The 23,768-nt window shown below is 49.7% G+C and overlaps 1 long non-coding RNA gene across 1 annotated transcript; it reads right to left on the bottom strand.

The window, feature by feature from the left end:
- Window positions 1–6,253: 6,253 nt before the first annotated feature.
- On the bottom strand, window positions 6,254–6,861 carry LOC124687596. The gene is made up of 2 exons (XR_006998250.1): window positions 6,713–6,861; window positions 6,254–6,623 (listed from the first exon to the last, which is right to left on the bottom strand). It is a non-coding gene; the product is annotated as an uncharacterized LOC124687596 (long non-coding RNA).
- Window positions 6,862–23,768: the final 16,907 nt, after the last annotated feature.

The following is a 23,768-nucleotide window of genomic DNA, read 5'->3' as shown; positions in this document are numbered from 1 at the left end:
CACTCCAATCCCATGATGGCACATGAGATATACTCCCGCCTTCTTCTCACCGAGCAGCGTGTTGAGGCGCGTCGTGCTAGCCGCGGCCGTGGCTCTCCCTCCCCGCATGCTGCCTATAAGGGCAGCTCTCCCGCATCGGGCGCCCCGACGTCCGGCAAGGGGCCCGCGCCGTCCTCGTCTTCGTCCGCTCCTCCTTCGACGTTGCCTGGCAGTGGGGGGCGGCGAGTCTGCCAGCTCTGTGGCCTTGATGGACATTGGGCGTCCAAGTGTCATCGTCGCTTCCAGTAGAGCTTTCTTGGCCTTGGCAATGATGGCCGGGGTACTCGCAACAATGCGCGTCAAGCAGCCATGGCTGACCGCCCCGCGCCGCCTCCGAAGTCCCAGGGGCATACTCAGTCCTACTCCATCGACCCGCATTGGTACATGGATTCTGGGGCAACGGAGCACCTGACGAGCGAGATGGGAAGCTCCACACCACCGAGCCCTACCACGGTTCCGAAAAAGTCCACACCGCCAACGGAGCAGGTATGCACATCTCCCATATTGGTCAAGCATCTCTTCTCACTAGCCATGCAAATAGGAGTCTTCAGCTTCGCAATGTTCTTAGAGTACCATCTGTGACACGCAATCTACTCTCAGTTCCTAGACTCACTTTTGACAATAATGTGTTTTGTGAATTTCACCCGTTTGGTCTTTTTATTAAGGATCGGGACACGAGGGACGTGCTTCTTAGTGGGCGCCTATGCCAGGGCCTCTATCGCCTGGAGCATCCTGGCGTCTCTCGCGTTTTCAGTGGAGTTTGCGTCTCGCCGTCACAGTGGCATGCTCGTCTTGGTCATCCTGCCACTCCTATTGTTCGCCATGTTTTGCGTCGTCATGAGCTTCCTACCACACCTAGTAATAAAGATGTAGCAGTGTGTGATGCTTGTCAGCAGGGGAAGAGTCATCAACTTCCTTTTTCGGAGTCTACTAGGGAGGTCAAACATCCTCTAGAGCTTGTGTTTTCAGATGTATGGGGTCCTGCCCAAACCTTTGTTAGTGGTCATAATTATTATATCAGTTTCGTTGATGCTTACAGTCGTTTTACTTGGCTTTATCTCATCAAGCGCAAATCTGATGTGTTTGATATTTTTGTTCAGTTTCAAAAACATGTTGAACGCCTCCTCAAGCATAAAATTGTTCATGTTCAGTCGGATTGGGGTGGTGAGTATCGCAACCTCAACTCCTTCTTTCAGTCGCTTGGGATCGCTCACCGTTTAGCATGTCCACATACACATCAGCAGAATGGCTCTGTAGAACGTAAGCATCGTCATATTGTCGAGACTGGTCTTACTCTTCTGGCCCATGCATCGGTTCCGTTTCGGTTTTGGAGTGATGCTTTCACCACTGCATGCTTTCTTATCAACCGTACTCCCACGCGTGTTCTCAACATGAAAACTCCTATTGAACTTCTCTTGAATGAACAGCCTGACTGTACTTTCTTCAAAGTGTTTGGTTGTGCTTGCTGGCCGCATCTTCGCCCATACAATAAACGCAAGCTGGAATTTAGATCCAAAAAGTGTGACTTTCTTGGCTATAGTTCCCTTCATAAAGGTTACAAATGTCTTCATGTTCCTACTAATCGTGTCTACATATCTCGGGATGTCGTGTTTGATGAGCATGTTTTTCCCTTTGCCAAACTCCTTGTCTCCACCGATGAGTCTTCCTCCTTGCATTCATCATCTATTGCCTCTGACCAATTTGATGATGTTGCATACTCTCCTGTACTATTGCCTAACCATGGTGCAGGCACTGGATGTGGAGCTCGTTTGGAGATTCTGGAGGACCCCGTATGATGAGGATATCCAGGCCTGGTACACTAGGACAGCCATTGATATGATGATTAAGTCTAAGGTTGTATCAGTATTTTATCATAGTCTTGTTATTATGAAATAATAATGTAGCCAGGTCATGCTGTGGGCCATCTAGGGTTTTAATAGAGTCTGTTTGACTTGGGCATGTCCAAGTCGAACTAGGTTAGGCCCAATAAGGGGGCCGGCCGGCCAGCTCTCCCTCTCATATAAGGAGATGGCACGGTTAGGGTTAGGGAAGTTTTAGATTGAATCCAGAATATGTAGAACTTTGAGTTCATACTATCACCGTCCCTATGGGATCGGCGTGCGTGACAGCGTCTTGGACGTTCGTCCGGTTATCTAATAAAGATATGAGAGTTCTTGAGTTGTCAAGAGTGATCGTGTGTTCTCGGAGGTCCTTGAATCTGTCAAGGGTAGTCGAGCTTCTTGGCGTGTCTATTCTGCTTGAGGTTCGGCGTTCTTCGTCGAGTTGCTCGCCGGATTGGCGTTCCCCATCTTCAGGCTGCGTGTATTGCACACGTGGTTGGGAGACTTATCGGATCCTATGGATCAAGAAGATGCACCGTGAAAGATCGGGCCAAGTCCCCGTATCATCTTGGTATCAGAGCGCTAGGTTGATCACGGTGCGGTTTGTTTGTTGTTCGCCATTGTTTTTCTCTATTTGGAGTGGATACCATTGGGTACGTCGCCGCCATACTGTTGGTGAAGATCGAGGAAGCCTTCGTTCATGCGGAGGAGGAGGCGGAAGCAAGGGAGAGGAAGGAGTAGTGCTGCAGATTCTCTGCCACGACAGGAGTTCGCCAGAATTCTCTGCCGCGGCAGGAAAAATCGCGAGGAAGAAGGTCAGATCCGTCAGGAGACCGGCACTGCCGGCCTTGACACCCCGGCACTGCTGGCCACACCGGCACTGCCGGCCTCAACACCCCGGCACTGCCGGCCTTCCCAAAATTTTGACAGTTTTCTCTGCCGCGGCAGGATTTCTGCCAGTTTCTCTGCCGCGACAGGAATTTTCTGCCGTGAGTCTGTTTTTGGCTGTTTCCTGCTGCTGTTGTTGCTGCTGGTGCTTGTTCATCGTGGAGTGTATGAAAAAAATTCTTCAAAGAAGGAAGACATTGGTGATCCAAGAGAGTGCGTACTCGGGTGTGTTCAGCTTATTTGGATCCATGGCGGACAGGAGTTTGTTCTGTTTGTTTTGGGTGATATGTATGGCGCACTTCAGTTGCGTTTGGGAGGATGCTTGTGTCTTCAATCAGGTTGATGGCGTCGAAGACCAAAGGGGCGCCAAGGTCAAGACAAGCTAGTCGAGAGGGAGGATGAGGTGTGGAAGACTGGCGAGGCTTGAGGATGAAGACCGGCGATGTTACTTATCTGACATCACCCTTTTTCTAGCAGACCCACACGCGTTGGGGACAACGCTTCTTGAAGAAGGGGAGGATGATGAGGATATCCAGGCCTGGTACACTAGGACAGCCATTGATATGATGATTAAGTCTAAGGTTGTATCAGTATTTTATCATAGTCTTGTTATTATGAAATAATAATGTAGCCAGGTCATGCTGTGGGCCATCTAGGGTTTTAATAGAGTCTGTTTGACTTGGGCATGTCCAAGTCGAACTAGGTTAGGCCCAATAAGGGGGCCGGCCGGCCAGCTCTCCCTCTCATATAAGGAGATGGCACGGTTAGGGTTAGGGAAGTTTTAGATTGAATCCAGAATATGTAGAACTTTGAGTTCATACTATCACCGTCCCTATGGGATCGGCGTGCGTGACGACGTCTTGGACGTTCGTCCGGTTATCTAATAAAGATATGAGAGTTCTTGAGTTGTCAAGAGTGATCGTGTGTTCTCGGAGGTCCTTGAATCTGTCAAGGGTAGTCGAGCTTCTTGGCGTGTCTATTCTGCTTGAGGTTCGGCGTTCTTCGTCGAGTTGCTCGCCGGATTGGCGTTCCCCATCTTCAGGCTGCGTGTATTGCACACGTGGTTGGGAGACTTATCGGATCCTATGGATCAAGAAGATGCACCGTGAAAGATCGGGCCAAGTCCCCGTATCACCGTACCTCCACCGCCGGTGCCATCTGACGCGCACGTCGATCGTGTTGCGCCTCTGCATGGCCTCGGTCCGAGCTCCCATGCACGCTCGCCCGACCCGCCCTCTACGCCGCGGGTTGCCTCGCCTCCTGGCGCTGGGCCGGCCTCGCCCCGGACCTGGCCTGCCACGCCGAGCCCCACATCCGCCTCGCCCTCGTCGCCAGACTCTCCTGGGCTGCCTCCCTCGCCGTGCAGCTCACAGCCTCTGACGCCCTTGGCGGACCCTGGCTCGGTCTCTCCGACGCACAGTGCGTCGCCCAGTCCCTCGCCGACTGGGCCACTGTCGTCGCCATCGCCCAACCCATCGTCGGCTAGGTCCTCTCCGTCGACGTCTTCCAGTCCCTCCTCGGCTGCTCCTTCGACATCGACAGCTCCCGTGCTGCGTCCGCATACGCGCAGCCGCAATGGCATTTTTCGCCCAAAGGAGCGCACTGACGGTACTATTGCTTGGCATGTTGCGTGTATGACTGCTGCCATTGCGGATCCGTCCTCCGAGCCCCGCACATATCAGGCTGCTATGAGTATTCCTCATTGGCGAGAGGCTATGGAACAGGAGTATCAGGCTCTTCTTCGTAATGAGACGTGGACTCTTGTTCCTCCACCACCGCGAGTTAACGTCATTGACTCTAAATGGGTTTTCAAGGTAAAGAAGCATTCTGATGGGACTATCGAGCGCTACAAAGCGCGTCTTGTTGCTCGAGGATTTCGACAGCGTTATGGTCTTGACTATGAAGATACCTTCAGTCCAGTGGTCAAGCCTACCACAATCAGGCTTCTTCTCTCTATTGCGGTCACTCGTGGATGGTCCCTCCGTCAGCTTGATGTGCAGAATGCCTTTCTTCATGGCTTATTGGAGGAGGAGGTCTATATGCGACAGCCACCTGGTTTTTCTGATCCTGATCGTCCTGATCACATATGTCATCTTACTAAAGCACTGTATGGGTTGAAGCAAGCTCCTCGTGCCTGGTATGCCCGTCTTGCGACCGCTCTTCGTGCTCATGGTTTTACACCGTCCGCCGCTGACTCCTCATTGTTTCTTCTACAGAAGCATGCAGTCACTATGTACTTGTTGGTCTATGTGGATGATATTATCTTGGTCAGCTCCTCTCAGTTTGCTGCTAATGCTCTTATTCGTTCACTTGGTGCTGATTTTGCTGTCAAGGACCTTGGGCAACTTCACTATTTTCTTGGCGTGGAGGTTGCGTCTCGAGGTGCTGGACTTGTTATGACACAAAAGAAGTACTCTTTGGACTTGTTGCAGCGGGCTGGGATGCTTAAGTGTAAGACGACTACTACACTCATGTCTTCCACTGACAAGATTACTGCTGTTGATGGTGAGCTTCTGCCTTCTGAGGATGCGACAGTCTATTGTTGGTGGTCTGCAGTACTTGACGATCACACGACCGGACATATCCTATGCTGTCGACAGAGTTTGTCAGTATTTACAGGCGCCTCGCGACACTCATTGGTCGGTTGTCAAGCGCATCTTGCGCTATGTTCGACTTACTGTGTCTTATGGGCTCTCTATCCGACCGACTCCCTATGGGGTCCTCTCGGCGTATTCTGATGCGGACTGGGCTGGCAGTCCGGATGACAGGCGATCTACGGGGGCTATGCTGTGTTCTTTGGCTCTACTTTGATCGCCTGGAGTGCTCGGAAACAAGCTACTATGTCACGTAGCAGTACTAAAGCTGAGTATAAGGCTGTAGCCAATGCCACTGCTGAGATCATTTGGGTACAGTCCTTGCTTCAGGAATTGGGTATATCCCAACCGCAGCCTCCTATCCTTTGGTATGATAACATCGGTGCTACTTACCTTTCTGCAAATCCGGTATTTCATGCCCGAACGAAATACATCGAAGTTGACTATCACTTTGTACGGGAACGTGTGTCAGAGAAGCGATTACGGATCAGGTTAGGCCTGTAGGCGCAATCTTACCCTTCTCGATTCTTTAGAAAGTGGCTAAGATTGAGGGATATATATATATATATATATATATATATATATATATATATATATATATATATATATATATATATATATATATATGTGATAGGCCACCTCTAGAGGGTTGAACCGGTTCCCCCTAATTCTGTTGTATTACAGGGCCCCCGTTTTCTATGAGGTACTGAAGCTGGAGTATTTGATAATAATGAGGTTTACCACTTCTTCAATGCCATTCCCAGTAAGTACCGAATCTTCAGATGTTGTCAGAAATGCCACGATTTTTTTCTTTTCTCTACAATATTAGCACAGTATGCATCCACAGCATCACAAATTTTCATGTACATATTTGAAACGGACATCAAGGAATAAGAAAGGATAATGCCTGCTATGAATAACTCCAAACTCCCAGTAACTACTGAACCTTCAGATGTTGTCAGAAATGCCAAGGAAATTCTCCTAGGAGGCTTGTAACTCTAAACTCTGCCTTTTCAATGCAATTTGCATTTTCGCGGAAAAACACTAGTGTTTATTGCGACCCGCTGACCTGGTAATCTGCTATGATTAATATGAGAAGTGCACCTGATTACTTGATATCGCGGTCTTCTGGCGGTTCTTTGAAATGCCCAGCCAAAAGTCAATGATTGACCTGGCAAACATCGTCCTTCTTATGACAATTGATCTCGGTAAACTTGAGGGTCAGACACATCTTCTTCGACTTGGACCATTCTTGCGGAAGCTTTCAACATTAATTATCAGTGTATGATTAACTATTAGTTAGCACTAAGAAGGCAAATGATATATATTGAGAGAAGATATGTAAGTTACCTTGCAGTTCTGCAGAGTAAGTTTCTCCAAGTTGGGAGCATTGTACAGAAACAAGTCCAACAAGTTGTAAACTTCACCGGTCAAGTCGCAGTCATCAAGGAGCAGCGTAGTCAGGTTATGGAATTTTGGCAAATCTTGATGCGCTCCGTTTTTCGGCCTAATCTGATGAAGCAAGGAATAATTCAGTGCCATATACGAGGTTGCTCGCTGTGTAATGTCTCAAGAATAAAATATAGGTGTATGTCTAGATTTCTCAACAGAGAAAGAAGATCGCCATAGAACCAAACCTTGTCTAGCGCCAGGAAGCCGGACAGCTCTAATCTTGTCACATTATAGAGGTTGCAAAGAAGCTCATACTCGTCGTCCCTGTTGACAAAGAACCTCGTGGTACGGATCGATGCCTCGACGAGCGACGGTGTCTCGAACACCCATATGTCACTCTGGAAGGTCATGACCAGGCGCAGAGAAGTAAGGGCGGGAGCTTGGACGCGCGGGCGCGGAGCACCTTCCTCCTTGGTATCGGCTCTCCTCCAGCAGCGGTCGATGACGAGCGTCTTGAGCGTGCGGGCGGTGACCACCCCCTCGAAACCAATGGCGCAGCTGGTGAACTCGACGTGCTCCAGCTGAGGGCACACGGACACGGAGTCGGCGGACTCGGAATCGTCGCCGAAGCCGCCGGCGTGGAGGATGCCGCGGAGGCGCAAGGCGTTGAGTCGGCTTAGATCGGAACGGATGCCCATGAGACGCAGGTCGACGGTCATGTCGAAATCGCTGTGGATCTCGAGCGCCGCGGGCCGGTAGCGGTCGAGCCAGCCGTGGATCCAGTCTAGCCACCTGGCGTAGAGCGGCAGCCTCCGCCGGCTGGCATCCCGTTTGTCGACGACGTGCAGGCGGAGCGCGTCCAGGGGGAGGTTATCGTCGTCGCCGTCGCTGCCGCCGTGGTGGTGCGAGAGGAGGAGGTTATCGGCGAAATCGTCGAACCTCGCCCACTCGTCGAGCTCGAGCGACTTGTCGCGCCTGCCGTGGCGGTCGGCCGGTGCGTCAGCGGCCTGGAACTCCCGCTGGTCGATGTCGAGGCGCGGCACGCCACGCCAGACGTGGCGCCACCGCCGCGAGAGGGCCGTCGTCTGCACGAGCTGCCTGGCGCCCAGCGAGGAGAGGATGGTCTGGAGCAGGCAGTCCGGTAGCTGGCTCAGCCTGTCCGGCGACGCCATGGCGAGGCGAGCTCCCTAGCTAGCCCTGGGGAATCGATCGGATCGTCGTACTCCTACTCGTACGATTAGGTTTTGTGTATATCTGCTGTTCGATCGGCACACCGGCCGGCACGACTTTCCCCTATTGTTCACAACCTAATTTTCCTCTTAAGCAGCCAAAAACATAACCTTTCCCCTAATTTCTCATGGATCCGCACATACGTACATGCATATTTTCTTTCTTAATCTATACTTTTTTTGACAACTTCTTAATCTATACTTAGCTCAGCTCAGGTTGTCAGGTTATATCATGATGAATCGACCGAGCGTAATTCCAATTGAGTTGGAGTTGGAGGACAGGAGGAGGCCGAGCTGTAAAGATGGGTCGTACTCGGGACTTGCTTTGTATAGCCCATCTCTATTCAATCTCGAATTATATATGCAAATCCGGAAAATTATGAACAATAAAATTCCCCTAGAATGAAACTTTCCAATTTGAGATACTATGTTGGTTTCAACGGCCAGAATTTCTTTTGACTTGGTGCAAAATATTTGGAACGAAACTAAAAGAGGTAGAAGTGCTTTGAGTTTTTGGCATAGATTTCTTGTGAATAGCAGTCGTATTTTGAAATGCTTGAAGCCAAATATAGAAGACGAAAACAAGAAAAGAAGGATGATTGTTTCCAGCCAAATAATAGATACTATTGCTAAGAAGAGTGAAATTACTACTTTATCTCCTACTTTATATAATCTAAGATGTGAGTTAGTTCTTAGTTGTTAAGTTGAATAGAATTACGGGTGAGGAGATCAAGTGGAGACAAAGATCCAAAAAAATGACTTGCTAGAAGGGGATTGTACTACTAAGTATTTTATGGTTAAAGTTAGTGGTCAGGAGTGTAAGAATAAGGATGTGTTTGGATTGCTACCAAAGCATGGCTTACCAAATTGTTTGTCATAGCCAAAAGATTGGTTCTTATTTGGAAAGCTGGCAACCTTTTGGCTTGCCACAATGCTCCATTACCAACTCTAGTTCATTTTTTTAGCCAACTTAAACCAACTTGTGAGCAAGGAATAGCTCAACCAAAATCACAAACCAAACACACCGTAAGATCCCTTGGTTGATCTAGTGCTTGGGTTTGATCATTGGGGTGATGATATTTTGAAATATGCTACAAATATTATACAAACATTTGCTTGGTGTTGATAAATTTATTATGCGTGTGTCTTTAGTTGAGAAGTTACATAAATGTCTTTGAGAAGCTCATAGGAAAATGCTAGTTGGACCTACTTTAGGAGAGATTAAGTTAGTCGTCTTTGATATCGAACACAACAAGGCTAAAGCTTCAGCGGTAGTTTGCATTCAACACATTATCTAGAGTGCAAGTCATCCTCGCAATAGCTTCACCTCAATGATTGCATAAAACTGCACAAATTTTTAAGATTTTGGTCACCAAAATTTGGTTTGTCATCCATTGGATTTTTTGGTATTGCATTGTGTTGGACTTAACTGAAATTTGTCGTCAAAGAATTGATGGCAAAAGCCGAGCCAGTAGGGGTAGGAACTTGATTTCCCTTCACTCGCTTCCTCCACCATATATACCAACAAGATACTGCAATTAGATCTTGCAAGTGCAACTAATCGACCACCGGAGCTTTCTCCTTCAGACAACACAAGATATACTCTAATTTATCTCCTACTTTATATAATCTAAGATGTGAGTTAGTTCTTAGTTGTTAAGTTGAATAGAATTACGGGTGAGGAGATCAAGTGGAGACAAAGATCCAAAAAAATGACTTGCTAGAAGGGGATTGTACTACTAAGTATTTTATGGTTAAAGTTAGTGGTCAGGAGTGTAAGAATAAGGATGTGTTTGGATTGCTACCAAAGCATGGCTTACCAAATTGTTTGTCATAGCCAAAAGATTGATTCTTATTTGGAAAGGCTGGCAACCTTTTGGCTTGCCACAATGCTCCATTACCAACTCTAGTTCATTTTTTTAAGCCAACTTAAACTAACTTGTGAGCAAGGAATAGCTCAACCAAAATCACAAACCAAACACACCGTAAGATCCCTTGGTTGATCTAGTGCTTGGGTTTGATCATTGGGGTGATGATATTTTGAAATATGCTACAAATATTATACAAACATTTGCTTGGTGTTGATAAATTTATTATGCGTGTGTCTTTAGTTGAGAAGTTACATAAATGTCTTTGAGAAGCTCATAGGAAAATGCTAGTTGGACCTACTTTAGGAGAGATTAAGTTAGTCGTCTTTGATATCGAACACAACAAGGCTAAAGCTTCAGCGGTAGTTTGCATTCAACACATTATCTAGAGTGCAAGTCATCCTCGCAATAGCTTCACCTCAATGATTGCATAAAACTGCACAAATTTTTAAGATTTTGGTCACCAAAATTTGGTTTGTCATCCATTGGATTTTTTGGTATTGCATTGTGTTGGACTTAACTGAAATTTGTCGTCAAAGAATTGATGGCAAAAGCCGAGCCAGTAGGGGTAGGAACTTGATTTCCCTTCACTCGCTTCCTCCACCATATATACCAACAAGATACTGCAATTAGATCTTGCAAGTGCAACTAATCGACCACCGGAGCTTTCTCCTTCAGACAACACAAGATCTCTACTATTAAGAGCAAACTGGTGAATGCCTGGTGTCATATTTTTAGGATGGACAATAATACCCCCCACGTCTCTCAACAAACTAGAAATTACAAAATATGCCACCGCACACGCACTCTCAACAAACTAGACGGCACAACTGAAATCTGCCTATAAACTAGCATGCTGATCCTACTTATGCTGCGCGCCTGATTCTCACACGATTAGAACGCCACCTGAAACACAGCATATTAGTTGCAACATCTTTGACTTCCGTGTCCGCAAAGCTTGCCCTCAAATCTCTTTGCCCGTTCTTCTCCGCCTGCAAAACAACACTCCATGCCCGCCACGGTGCCCCTCAACCGTAGGACAGCCCCTCGCCGGCGCTGCGATCCCGTTGCGCTAGCCCGTGGGAGGGCCCTCACCGGCGTTGTGATATATGCCCACAGCCGCAGGAAGCCATCGTTGGCGTCGCCGTCCGGCTCCCCTCACTCGCCGGCTGCACGCGCTTGAGCTCGACCAGTCACGTCTCGCTGTCGTGTTGACTGTTGAGTACGGTCACGATTATGTCGTCCCTCGCTCGACGCCTCTGTGCGCTAGAGGTCCACCAGTTGTGTTTAGACCGCTCATGTCGAGTCCAACCGCGAGCACCTTCGCCTTCTCTCGTCATGGCGCTCTGTCCGATAGTCTTATCCTACTGCGCGACCCCTTCGTCTGCTGCATCTCCCATAACCATCCAAATATCTTCTGAGGAGGCAATCACGCGCTATGCTCGATTACATGCTGATGTGCGGAGGAGCCACAAGCAGCACCGTTAAGGGATCAATGTAGGGGAGGAGGGAATGACGCCTACCATGGTGGTGGCTGTGTTAAGCCTTCGGGAAGTGTGCAGCTTGGAGGATGTGAAGGAAAGAATGGACTGGTACTTGAGGCATGCCACGAGGTGCTCGTCTTGATGCGCCAAATTTGCAAGGTGAGGATTTATCTATAAGTGCCTTCTAAAAGCTAATTAAGGGACTGAAAATAATTAGATAACCAAAATATTACAAATTCATGTACTACCTCTGTCTCAAAATAGGTGTCGATACGGATATATCTATAACTAAAATACATCTACATACATCTGTATCTAAACAAAAGTGAGCCACCTATTTTTAGACGGAGAGAATATGAAACTAGGGCAGTTCGCAGTTTTGGCTGAATTGAAGTTTAGGGAAATTTCTTATTTTACAATTTGCCTATGATGTGAAGAAACTGGTTTAGACATTATTTCATTTAAGATATTTCAAGTAAGCAGTAGGCTGTTGCGCTAATGAAACCATCTGAGTATTAAGTATCTGAGCTCTTGTTACTATAAAGCATATATAACATGGAAGTTCAAAAACATTTTTTGCGGCTCAAGGGTATCCTCGACGACTTCGCTGCGGCGGCCGGCCTCGTCATCCACTTCACCAAGAGCACCCTCGTCCCCATGTCCGTGGACGCGAGGCCCTCGTCGTCTCCACCGCTACCCTCGGGTGCGCCGTGGAAGGTTTCCCACAGACCTACCTTGGGCTCCCGTTGTCCTGCGACAAGCTCACGCTCAACGCCTTCTCCCCTCTCATCGCCAAGGCTGACAGGTACCTTTCGGGGTGGAGGGCCCTCTTGCTCTCGCCGGCGGGGCGCCTCGTGCTCGTCAATGCGGTCCTGGACTCGTTGCCCACGCACGCGATGGCTGCCTTGCAGCTCCCGCCTGCAGTCATCGTTGCTCTCGACGCCCTCCGTCGTTCCTTCGTCTGGGGGGTTGGCGACGACCGCGCCTCGGGCGCCCAGTGCCTCGTCGCCTGGGACAAGGTCTGCCGCTCCAAGGAGGAGGGAGGCCTCGGCGTCCGTGCCCTCGGGATGCAAAACGTGTGCCTTCTCGTCAAACTTTTGCACCAGCTCCATACTCAGTCCGACTCTCCTTGGGCTGCATGGCGCTGGGCTGAGATCGGCGCCGGGTCCATTGCCTCTACCTCAACTGCTCCCACCTCGGGTGGGCACTGGGCGGCGTTGCGCAGGTTGGCACCGCTCTACCACTCCCTCACCCGCGTATCGGTCGGAGACGGGCGACGCACGTCGTTCTGGCATGACTCCTGGCTCCCGGTGGGTCCGCTCTCGACCCATGTCCCCGCGCTCTTCTCCCACACTACCTGTCTGGAGGCCACCGTCGCCCACACCCACACTGCCGGCGTGGAAAGCATCCTGGCTCCACATCTCACCCGCGTGGGGGCTGCGGAGTTGGCCTCCCTCCGCTCCTTCTTGGACGCGGTGACACTCAGTGCCGAGGCGGACGATCGCACACTCGCCCGCTGCTCCGGGCCAGAAAATAAACTCGTGAAGGAGCTCTCTACAAGCTCTGCAGTTTCGGCGGCATCACCTCCGCCAACGCGCGCTTCATCTGGGACAACCATGCTCCGTCGCGGGTCAAGTTCTTTGGGTGGCTGCTCTCCATGTCTCGCATACACACGCGCGACGTCCTTCTCTGCAAGACCATTGTTGAGGTGGCTGGGGCCGGTTGCCCGCTTTGCGACGACCTGCTGGATATAGCGAGCCACATGGCGCTGCGCTGCCCCATCGCTACTCGGTTCTGGGCTGCGGTGGGTGTCACCGTGCCGCCGCATGCGCATGTCCGCGACCTCCACCTCCTGCATATGCCGCACTCGGTTGCAGCAGAAACGGCGCCGACGTTTGCCTTTCTGTGTTGCTGGCAGCTATGGAAGCAACGGAATGCTGCCGTCTTCAGGGATACTGCACCCTCCCTCCCACTCCTTCTCAAGCTCTGCAAGGACGACGCGGCTCTCCAGCCCGGCCGTTTGCCTGCCGAGCAACGGCCTCATGTTGACGCTTGGCGTGGTTGCCTGGGAGGCTCCTAGCCCTCTCCTCCCTCCTTGCCATCTCTCTTCTGTTTTTTGTTCAAACTCTCCTCTCTCTCTCTCTCTCTCCCCCTCTGCTGTAACCATCTGAGGATTTGCCCCTTTTTTCAATATAATTCAGGTGGGGAACCTCTCCCCCGGTTGAAAATTCGAAAAAAAAAATCTGCTCAATAAAATGCAGTGGTTTGTCTCGGTTATATTGGCTATGCTTGTATAAAACCCAATTAAAATGCAGTGGTTTGTCTCGGTTATATTAGCTTCCAGATTCATTTGGCTATGCTTGTATAAAACCCAATTAAGCATCCAGGCCATATAGTGCAACTGAGTTCTACCCTGAAATAATACTACCCCGGTCTATAAATGGATATTGGAAAGTTGTCTAAATTTAGATGTATCTAGACATCTTTTGGTGTATAAATACAGCCAAATTTAAACTAATCTTCGACGTCTTTTTATGGACGGAGGGAATATGACATTACATAACTAATATGTGAGAGATCATGATACTGCAAGGGGCCGAATTAGTTTGCCTTCAGAAAGTGACACGCACCGAAGCTCTTCAGCAACTAGGAAACTGGACTGATGTACATGTTTTTTGCGGTTAGTCTATGTTGGCGAGTTCTCTAGAATAGTACGTATTATAGGCGGAAACCGTTCACTGTTTTTGGTTTCTAAATTATCATCCTCCACTATTCTCTCCATGGTTACTGCTTTATAAGATTATCATCCTCCATTAAGCTATTTATCCTCTTTCTCAGATTGATAGTCATACTAAAATGTGAAAATTACAGTACTTCAGCAGTAGATGTTGTACATCTGACAATCTAGCAATGACGTGCTTACTGTTCAAGGTATACTAAAGTTTTAATATGGCACTGTTTGTGTTGATTGATAGGCTTGTCTAAGTTCCAATTTCTGAAGTAGAATTCTGAAGCTAGAGAGTTTCCGAAATTTCTTTTGCAACTTCAAGTAGCTGGTGTACTATTGGCTTGATCTTTTGAGGATACAATCAGATAACAAATATGTCAGTTTGTGCATTTTTTACTTATATTTATTTGGTTTTTGTAGATTACAGGCTCAAGAGAATTGGGAAGCTCGGTTTTCAAACTGTAATTAGCATAAGTGGTTCTTCTGTTATTTGTTTCCCTAGGAGATAGACTATATCATATAAACTTGAAGAGAGAGATAAAGCAATTTCGGGTATGGGTTTGTTAAGCGTGGAGTATTTTAGGGAGTGACATTTAGTTCATAATTTCTTGATCTGTGACACTATGTATTCGTAGGTTTCACCTTAATAGTTCGTAACTATGTGATTGTTTAGATGTTATGGACCGTACCAAATCCTTCTCTCTTCAGATATTTGTCTACATGATCTTATAGTAGTAGTATATATGATTTATTCTAGACCCGACCCTACAGAATTAAACTTTGAGTTTCACATTATATCTATTTTCAGGACCACTTCCTAGAAGATTGATACTCAAATTGTTGGTGTTTAGTCAATGCCTACTTTTTTCTCGCGGAAAGGTATGTATCGAGATGAGATCTTTAATTTTTCATGCACCAACGTTTCATTATTTAGTTTATTCTCACTCGCATACTAATGATTTTCTTTAAATTTGAGGTCACTGGTCAAGGACCACAATGTAGAGAATGAATGTCGATATCTTTATTACGTCGGTGGCACCCGGTAGACTTCCAAATAAGAGGACATATGTGAACATCACGAAAACCCCGATGAAGTATGGCAAGTCTAACATCTTCCCGATAATGGCTTGCAACCCAGACCGATAGGATAAGAGGATGCATGTGGACATAACAGAGACCTCGGGTAGCCCATGCGCGTTTCATGTTGGCGTAGCTGGACCACATTTGAGACCATTAGTCTTTGAAAATATAATGCTTGCTAGCTGATTTGCAATGTATATGCATTTATTTATGTGCACTTTACTTTATTCAAGAATATTTATGTGTGACACTAAGAACAATTAAGACGCCGTGGCGAAGCACGGGCATTCAACTAGTATACTCTAATACTACAACTTAGAGCATCTTCAGTCGCGTCCCCCAAACCGTCCTCCAAACGGCGCCGGATTGAGCGTTTGGGGGACGTGTTTTGTTCGTGCCGTGTTTGGGAGATGTCGCTCCCCAGTCGCGTCCCCCAAACAAAATAATAAATATTAGTGCAGAAAATAAAGGTTTTCATTCAAATTTGATTATATATTACAAAGTTTAAATGAAAACGGCTAGATTTCATCTAAACCCTATGATGCGGGGTGGCCTTCGGACACCTCCACCTCAAGACCGTCAAGTGCAGCCCCGCCTATCGTTGACGCTACACCATGGCCAACGAGTCCCCCAAGTGGACCAACAACACAAACCCACGCCATATATGTCAAGGTGAACTCCTTCCTCTCTATGGGCGACCTCGACATAACCTTGGACGGATTGCTACCTCATGCCTATGTCTATATGTCGTTAGGTACCAATCTCGTCAAGGAACCGAAGGGAGCGTCAAGGAGCCGAGGAGAGGGAAGCCACATGGTTCATGGAAGAAGAAGGGAGGACCGAAGAAGAAGAATCAGAAGAAGGAGAAGGGCTCCAGCCGCCAGCCACGACAAGGCCGGCGACTGCCGCCCACTTGGCCGGCACTGTCGGTGGGCGCGCCCGGCACTGCCGGCCCATCTTCCCAGGCACTGCCGGCCCACCGGCTGCTGCCGCCCCGAACATGCGGCACTCGCCGGCCCCTCGAAGTCAACTTCATCCCAACCGTCTATTTATCATCTATTGTCACCACTACCTTATTGTAATGCCCCTTTTACCCACGGACGGATCTGGGCCTATATATAGCTCATCCCTCTCCCCAAATTAGGGTTAGACAAGATTAGGCTTAGACTACATGAGCTTTGTCTCCCTAGAACTATGTTCTTTGTATCAAGGCACTCTTGAGTGATTTCTACTCTTCATGGATGATTCAAGGCTACCCCTCTCTCATCCAAGTTCTAGTTGAGATCTCCTCACCAATCTCCCACTTGTTAGATTCTACCCAAGGGTCTCTCTAAGAAGTGGTTCTATTGGCTTGGTCTAACCTACCAAGGGAGTAAATTTGGTTTGTGTTGGGTTGTGTGTGTGTGTTCTTATTTGGATCTTGTGTTCTTCATCCTCTTCCCCTCAATCACCCACTCACTTGGTCAAATTCGTGGGATCTGGGCACATCCTTGCCCTTAGGCTACATCAAATGGTATCAGAGCTCTTGGTTAGCCCGGATTTGACCCCATCCACCCAAATTCGCCCCAAAAATTTTCTCCAAAAAATCCCCAAAAAATAGTCCTAAATTGCCTTTGGTCAGATCTGGATTTTGTTGCGTTTTGAGTGGTTTTGGTCCAATGATTTCATGTCCCTAAGGTTGATCTATCATTCCCCCATCATTTCCCCTTCAATTTCATCCGATTTGGTGCAAATCCGACGATTTTCGGTCCGCCCGTGCTCAAAATCGACGAACAGTTCGAGCTGTTCTTGGGTGGCCGGCACTGCCGGGCAGTGCACGGCGGCACTGCCGCTCGACCGGCACTGCCGGTGGGTTACGGCCGGCACTGCCGCCACCCATCCTCTCCCAGCTCGGCCACCATCCACCCCACGCTGAGCCCCACCACGCACCACAGCGCGCCCGCCTCCATCTGCATCAGACGCGCAGCACAACAGACCACCGCGCCACCAGCTCGCCTCCACGCGCGGCCGCCGCCGACACCAGCCCCCGCCCGCGAACAGCACCCGCCCCCAGCTCACTCGCTGCTCGCCCCAGCTCGCTCGCCTGCTCCACCCAAACGCCACCAGGCCGCCTCCATTGCCCGCGCGCAGCAAGCTGCAGCACACCCGCGCGCCTGGCCCAGCTCACCAAACGCACGCACTACCGCTGCCCACGAATCCATCCAGCTCCACTTCCGCCCAAGCGGCCGACGAATTCCATCGCTGGCTAGCAATCAGTCCGGCAGTGCCGGCCGAATCGCCCCGGCAGTGCCGGCCTATGCACTCCGGCAGTGCCGCTCGTCCCAACCCGGCAGTGCCGGCCCTGACTGTCTACGCTGTTTCAGTTTCGCTCCATTCTGACTCACATTTTTGCCCCAAATTTTGACAACTTTCCGGCGCCCGTTTGACTCCAAACTTTCACAGTTATCCCTTTTCATATTGACTCTAATTTAGACACCATTTCCGAAATTTTCCGACTCCGAAATTTTGACACCTTCGATCGCTCGTCGTGACCCAAATTTTCGGGCATTGACTTATTTTGTTCGGTTTCCGTTTCGGAGTGCAAGGTTTGTCCAACAAGCTTCCGCGTCTACATCAACACCGCGGTGACACCTTCGGCACCCCGGACTCCGGCGCAACTACGACACCATCGTCGCCATCATCGCAAGTTGTGTGTTCCGACACCGCCTAACATTTTCATCTAGGTATAACTTGCTCCCCACCTTGTAGCCCCTCTTCCTTTTGCGACCTATCCTATCGAGCATTGCTTATCAAGTGTTGCGAGACATTGCACGTGGCCCCGATTGTGAGGTGTGTGTGTCGTGTGGAGTTAAGCTTATAAGCAAAACTCGTGTGGCAAGATAGCAAAAGCGAGCTAACGCTAACATAGTGCGAGAAAAAGCCGCCAAAACACAAAAAGAGCAAAAGAGTGCAAGTGCCACCATACATATACAAAAGAGTGTCAAGTGCCACCAAATACAAAAGAGAAAAAGCTTTTAAGCAAAAGAGAGAAAAGAGAAGAGAGGCCGCGTGTGAATCTTGTTGTCTCTCAAGTTGCAACCAAAGCTTTGATCTCTTCTTGTGTTAGTGTGACACCGAGCACCCTTACTTTTGGGTTCTTAAACTTTTCCGCTCATTCCTTGGTCGCACTAACCCTATTCATCTCGTGTGTGAGTTCCACATCATTCGTGTTTCCGTGATCACCATTTGAACATTTGATTTTTGGAGCTTACCCACTCTTAACAACAAACTTGATTTCGGATTTTGACTTTTGGCTTTCCACCATTCCTCACCTACCACCATATTTGCTAGCTTTTGCGTGTGTTTTTGTGTGTGTACCCCAACACAAATCATTTTGCTCTCGGTATCGTTAGTTGACCCAATTCCATCACTTCAAGGTAAGACCCGAAGGTAGTCTCTCCACTAACACCCACCATATAGCTTTTATCGTGCTAACATGGATAGTGAAGAAGAGGAGATGGAAGACTACATGGAGCACTTCGAGGAGGATTCCTCTTCAAGCACCGCGGATGTGGAGGAACATGTGGAGCTCGACACCGACTATGGCTCCGCGAGCATCACCGACATGACCGACATCGAGGAGCTCTACATCGACAATGGCTCCTCAAGCATGGACGACATGGTGGAGCGCCACCTTGAGGACGACTTCGACGAGCTCTACATCGACAATGGATCACCAAGCATGGACGACATGGTGGAGCAACGCCACGTCTACGACATCAACACCATGGCGGAGCCTCACCTCGACCCCACCATGAGCAACGCCGGTGCCTCCACGCACCCCTACTTGGCCAATGGAGCTACATATGAAGATAGAGGACCTCCACGATGGCACCATATGGATCATCAAGAGCGTCCCCATCATGAGCGTCATCGACACACTTCTCCGAGCTCCACAAGGCGCCACCATGAGAGTGCTTATGCACAAGATCATCGACATCAAGGACATCATATGGAGCTTCAAGAGCGTCCCCAACATGATCGTCATCGACACGCTTCTCCAAGCTCCACAAGGTGCCGCAAGCAACATGCCACGTCGCATGAGCCATCATCTAGGCATGGCAAGGACCGTCATCGACTCACACCATCTCATGATAGTCGTCGACCACTACAACCTCATGGTCTTCATAGACGCACGTCACCACATGATCTTCGCCACCACAAGCCACCTCATGATCGCCATCGACCAACATCCTCCAAGGATCATCGACGACACTCCTCAAGACATGGTGATGACGCACGAAGACGAGAGCCTCGACATGAAGGCGACAAACACCATGATAGGGTGTCTACCACTCCAAGGATGGCAAGTGCACATCGCGCATACCTTGCTCATACGGCGACTTCCACCTCTTGTGCCACCACCACAATGGCCCCTCGCTCGTCATATGCCTATGGACTCCGATGCTACAAGTGCAAGCAACAAGGCCACCCTCCACGGGAATGTCCCAATCTTCTATGTGAGGTGTGCAAGGCCAAGGGTCACATGGCATGGCAATGCACATCGACGAGCGCCGACATGCTCCACTTTGACGAGCTACAAGGCCAAGCCACCAAGAAGCCTACGGCGCCCACACTTCAAGATGAAGACCTCCAAGGCCATCGCAAGGATGATGTGGATCCGAGCCTAGCTCTCCACGACACTATGGCGCCACCGATGGAGGACGACTTGGGAGGCGATGGAATTGAGATGGTTGAGCATGGGATTCTCCCTTCAACCAAGGAGGCGCTTGGAGATGAGAAAGTCGAGCCTACTCCCCTATGCTTCATTGATGAGTTGGTACCAATCCCATGTGAGCATGAGAGCCACCTAGCCCACTTGAGTGAGAGTGATAGTGAGTTGAGTGACTTCCACCCCATATGTGAGTTTGAGTGCTTCCGTTTGGAGGACATGAGTGATACACAAAGTGAGTTGAGAGAGGTAGATGATAGGTCCATGGAGGACATCGCATTTGCTAACACATTAACCTCTCTCTCGTTTGTGTCTTCTTATGTTGCACTAGGTTCCACGGAGGACGAGTTCCCGCTCATGGAGACGATGTACATGGTGCATGAAGATGATGATATCTCACCATGCTTGCTCCAAGATGGACATGTCGACCACATGGATCCTCCTACTTCCACAACACCTACCTCAAATGAGTCGGCCTACAAAGGTAACAACATAGGTGTTGATGATGCCATGATCCCACTAGTGGACATGATGACTTATGAGTGCATGCATGATCTCGATGATCCATTTGCTTCTTCACATGCTACTTTCACTTTCCCATGTGATGCTTTGCTTGATAACATTGTTGATCATGTGAAATTGATTGCTTGTGATACCATGACCATGCCATGCTATGAGAGCTTCACATTTTCCCCGCTTGCTTGCAATGATAATGATTATAATCATGCTTGTGTTGTGACACCCTTGATGAACACTTGCTCTTTACATAGGGTTGTCGACAACAAAGATAACATGTTCCACATGCTTTGCCCCAAATGTTTACACCATTCCATGATCCTTGCATCCAAAATTGTGAACAATTGCTCTTTCTTATGCTTGGTATGCAAGAATGCTTACTTCATTGTCCATGAGATGGCCCCCATAGCCTTCTCTATTTTTGATGATCATGAGTTACCACATGCCATGAATGCACCTTCTTGCCATATGCACCATCGCCATGCATTTCATACTATCTTGATTGACACTAATGGTGATGTGCACAAGACAGGAACATCATGATGGATGATGTGTTCCTCTACCATGCACACACGCTTTTTGTTTTCTCTTTTGTGTGTATAGGTACCCGAATGACAACTTCCACCGCTACGGAGCATGAGCTCACGAAACGCGCAATTGAGAGCTACCCCAACACGGATGAGATACATGATCCAACCCACGGGATTCACGCCAAAGGGTATGTTCCCAAACGCCTTCGCCCTCATGTGTTTCCGGCTTGTCTTGTCGAGCTTCGGTTTGGACCAATGCCTCGTCACCTCTTTTGCTTCTTATGCAACATATCTTGACACATCTTGTTGGCACAATGGTTGTTGTATGTCTTGATGTTATCATCATACACTCCAAGAATCTCAAGGACCATGTAATACATGTGAGAGACACATTATGCATCTTGTGCCACATGTCACTCATAAAGTTGCTCTTCTTTGGATTTCTCATTTCACCTTTGGCAATTGAAATGGATTCTTTGACACTTGAGGATACCCATACTTGGCTCACGCCAACCATACTTTCCCAAGCTAGAAGTCTCCATAGCTTTGCCATTGCATATAACAATTTTGCCCCAAATTTTGCCGCCAATACTTGCCTTTTGTTTGTTCCATTTGTTTGGGACAATGCTACACCACACATTTTTGACACCTTACAACTCTTACATGCACAAATTTTTGCCCTTCCAAATTTTGGATACATCGACACACTTTCGTTTCCCATTTTTGCCAAATGCCTCTTGGAGAAACGACTTGATGCTTCGTATTTGATTGAGAGCCTCTTATTCGCCGATCACCAAATTGGCATCCACAAGCTTTCCATTTGCAAGTTGTTTTTCCCCAAGTTCTTCTTCGACCGCGACTTTGTCCACCCATTACTACATGGGAGAACCGTCATGGCCTACATCATCGTTGAGGAGGAACAAGAGTCGAGGACGACTCTTCCCCAAGGGGGAGATGATGCGGGGTGGCCTTCGGACACCTCCACCTCAAGACCGTCAAGTGCAGCCCCGCCTATCGTTGACGCTACACCATGGCCAACGAGTCCCCCAAGTGGACCAACAACACAAACCCACGCCATATATGTCAAGGTGAACTCCTTCCTCTCTATGGGTGACCTCGACATAACCTTGGACGGATTGCTACCTCATGCCTATGTCTATATGTCGTTAGGTACCAATCTCGTCAAGGAACCGAAGGGAGCGTCAAGGAGCCGAGGAGAGGGAAGCCACATGGTTCATGGAAGAAGAAGGGAGGACCGAAGAAGAAGAATCGAGAAGAAGGAGAAGGGCTCCGGCCGCCGGCCACGACAAGGCCGGCACTGCCGCCCCCACTTGGCCAGCACCGCCGGTGGGCGCACCCGGCACTGCCGGCCCATCTTCCCGGCACTGCCGGCCCCACCGGCTGCTGCCGCCCGAACATGCCGGCACTGCCGGCCCCCTCGAAGTCAACTTCATCCCAACCGTCTATTTATCATCTATTGTCACCACTACCTTATTGTAATGCCCCTTTTACCCCTGGACGGATCTGGGCCTATATATAGCTCATCCCTCTCCCCAAATTAGGGTTAGACAAGATTAGGCTTAGACTACATGAGCTTTGTCTCCCTAGAACTATGTTCTTTGTATCAAGGCACTCTTGAGTGATTTCTACTCTTCATGGATGATTCAAGGCTACCCCTCTCTCATCCAAGTTCTAGTTGAGATCTCCTCACCAATCTCCCACTTGTTAGATTCTACCCAAGGGTCTCTCTAAGAAGTGGTTCTATTAGCTTGGTCTAACCTACCAAGGGAGTAAATTTGGTTTGTGTTGGGTTGTGTGTGTGTGTTCTTATTTGGATCTTGTGTTCTTCATCCTCTTCCCCTCAATCACCCACTCACTTGGTCAAATTCGTGGGATCTGGGCACATCCTTGCCCTTAGGCCACATCACCCTAGCCTACTGACCACCCGGCAGTGCGTTCGACGGCCCTGCCCCGTCGTCATGTCCCCTCCGTCGCAGCTCCTACTGCAGGCGCCGCCTCTCCATGCGTAGGGAGGTGGCCAGACGCCGCTGCTCCAGCAGCGCGTCGTCGCCTGCCCTCCCTCGCTGCGCCGCCTAGAGGGAGAGCTCGACGGTGCGGTGAATCTGCGCCTCTTCGCAGGCACGGACGACGTCCTGGAGCTTCTTCTTCGACTTGAAGGACTCGACGAGCGCGCGTTTCTGATCGGCCATCTCATCCGGGTGCGGCCCGTCGTCGTCGGACCACTCGAACTCGTCGTCGTCCTCCTCCTTCTTCTCCGTCTCCTCCTCCTCCGCCTCGGCCTCCGTATGCTCCTCCTCCGCCTCAGCCTCCGTCTCCTCCTCCTCCTCCTCCTCCTCCATTCGCACCTCCAGGCGCGCCGCCAACACGTCGGCCTCCGCCGCTAACGCATCCGCCCGCCTCCCCCATGCCGCCTCTGTTGCCGCCAGTGCCGCCTCCCGATGCTGACGCTCCTCCGCCGCCAGCTGTTGCTGGCGCTCCATCGACTCCCGCCGCCAGCGCTCGAGAGCCTCCCGCCGTTCACGGTACTGCGCCTCCCGCTCCTTGCGCCCGACGCTTATCAGCCCGCCGCTGGCCAATCTCCTCCGTCCGGCGCCGCCGCGCCTCTTCTGCCGTGGAGGCATCGAACGCCACAATTGTGTCCACCAGCGCATCCTCCTCCCACGCTGCTGCCGCCACATTCTCGTCAGCTGCGGGGTCTCCAGCGTAGAACGCCGCTGCTGACGCCGCCTCCGCTGCCTCACGCTGCTGGCGGGCCCGCTGCTCTAGTGCCTCCCGCCGCTGCCGACGCATTCCACGCCAAAGCTCTGCCTTGCGCCGCCGCCGCTCTTCCTGGGCGGCGGCGGCGAT

The sequence above is a fragment of the Lolium rigidum genome, chromosome 2, assembly GCF_022539505.1.
Source record: "Lolium rigidum isolate FL_2022 chromosome 2, APGP_CSIRO_Lrig_0.1, whole genome shotgun sequence".
Taxonomy (NCBI): domain Eukaryota; kingdom Viridiplantae; phylum Streptophyta; class Magnoliopsida; order Poales; family Poaceae; genus Lolium; species Lolium rigidum.
Note: the sequence above shows the minus strand (reverse complement) of the source record. Positions and strands in the feature narration are given on the sequence as shown.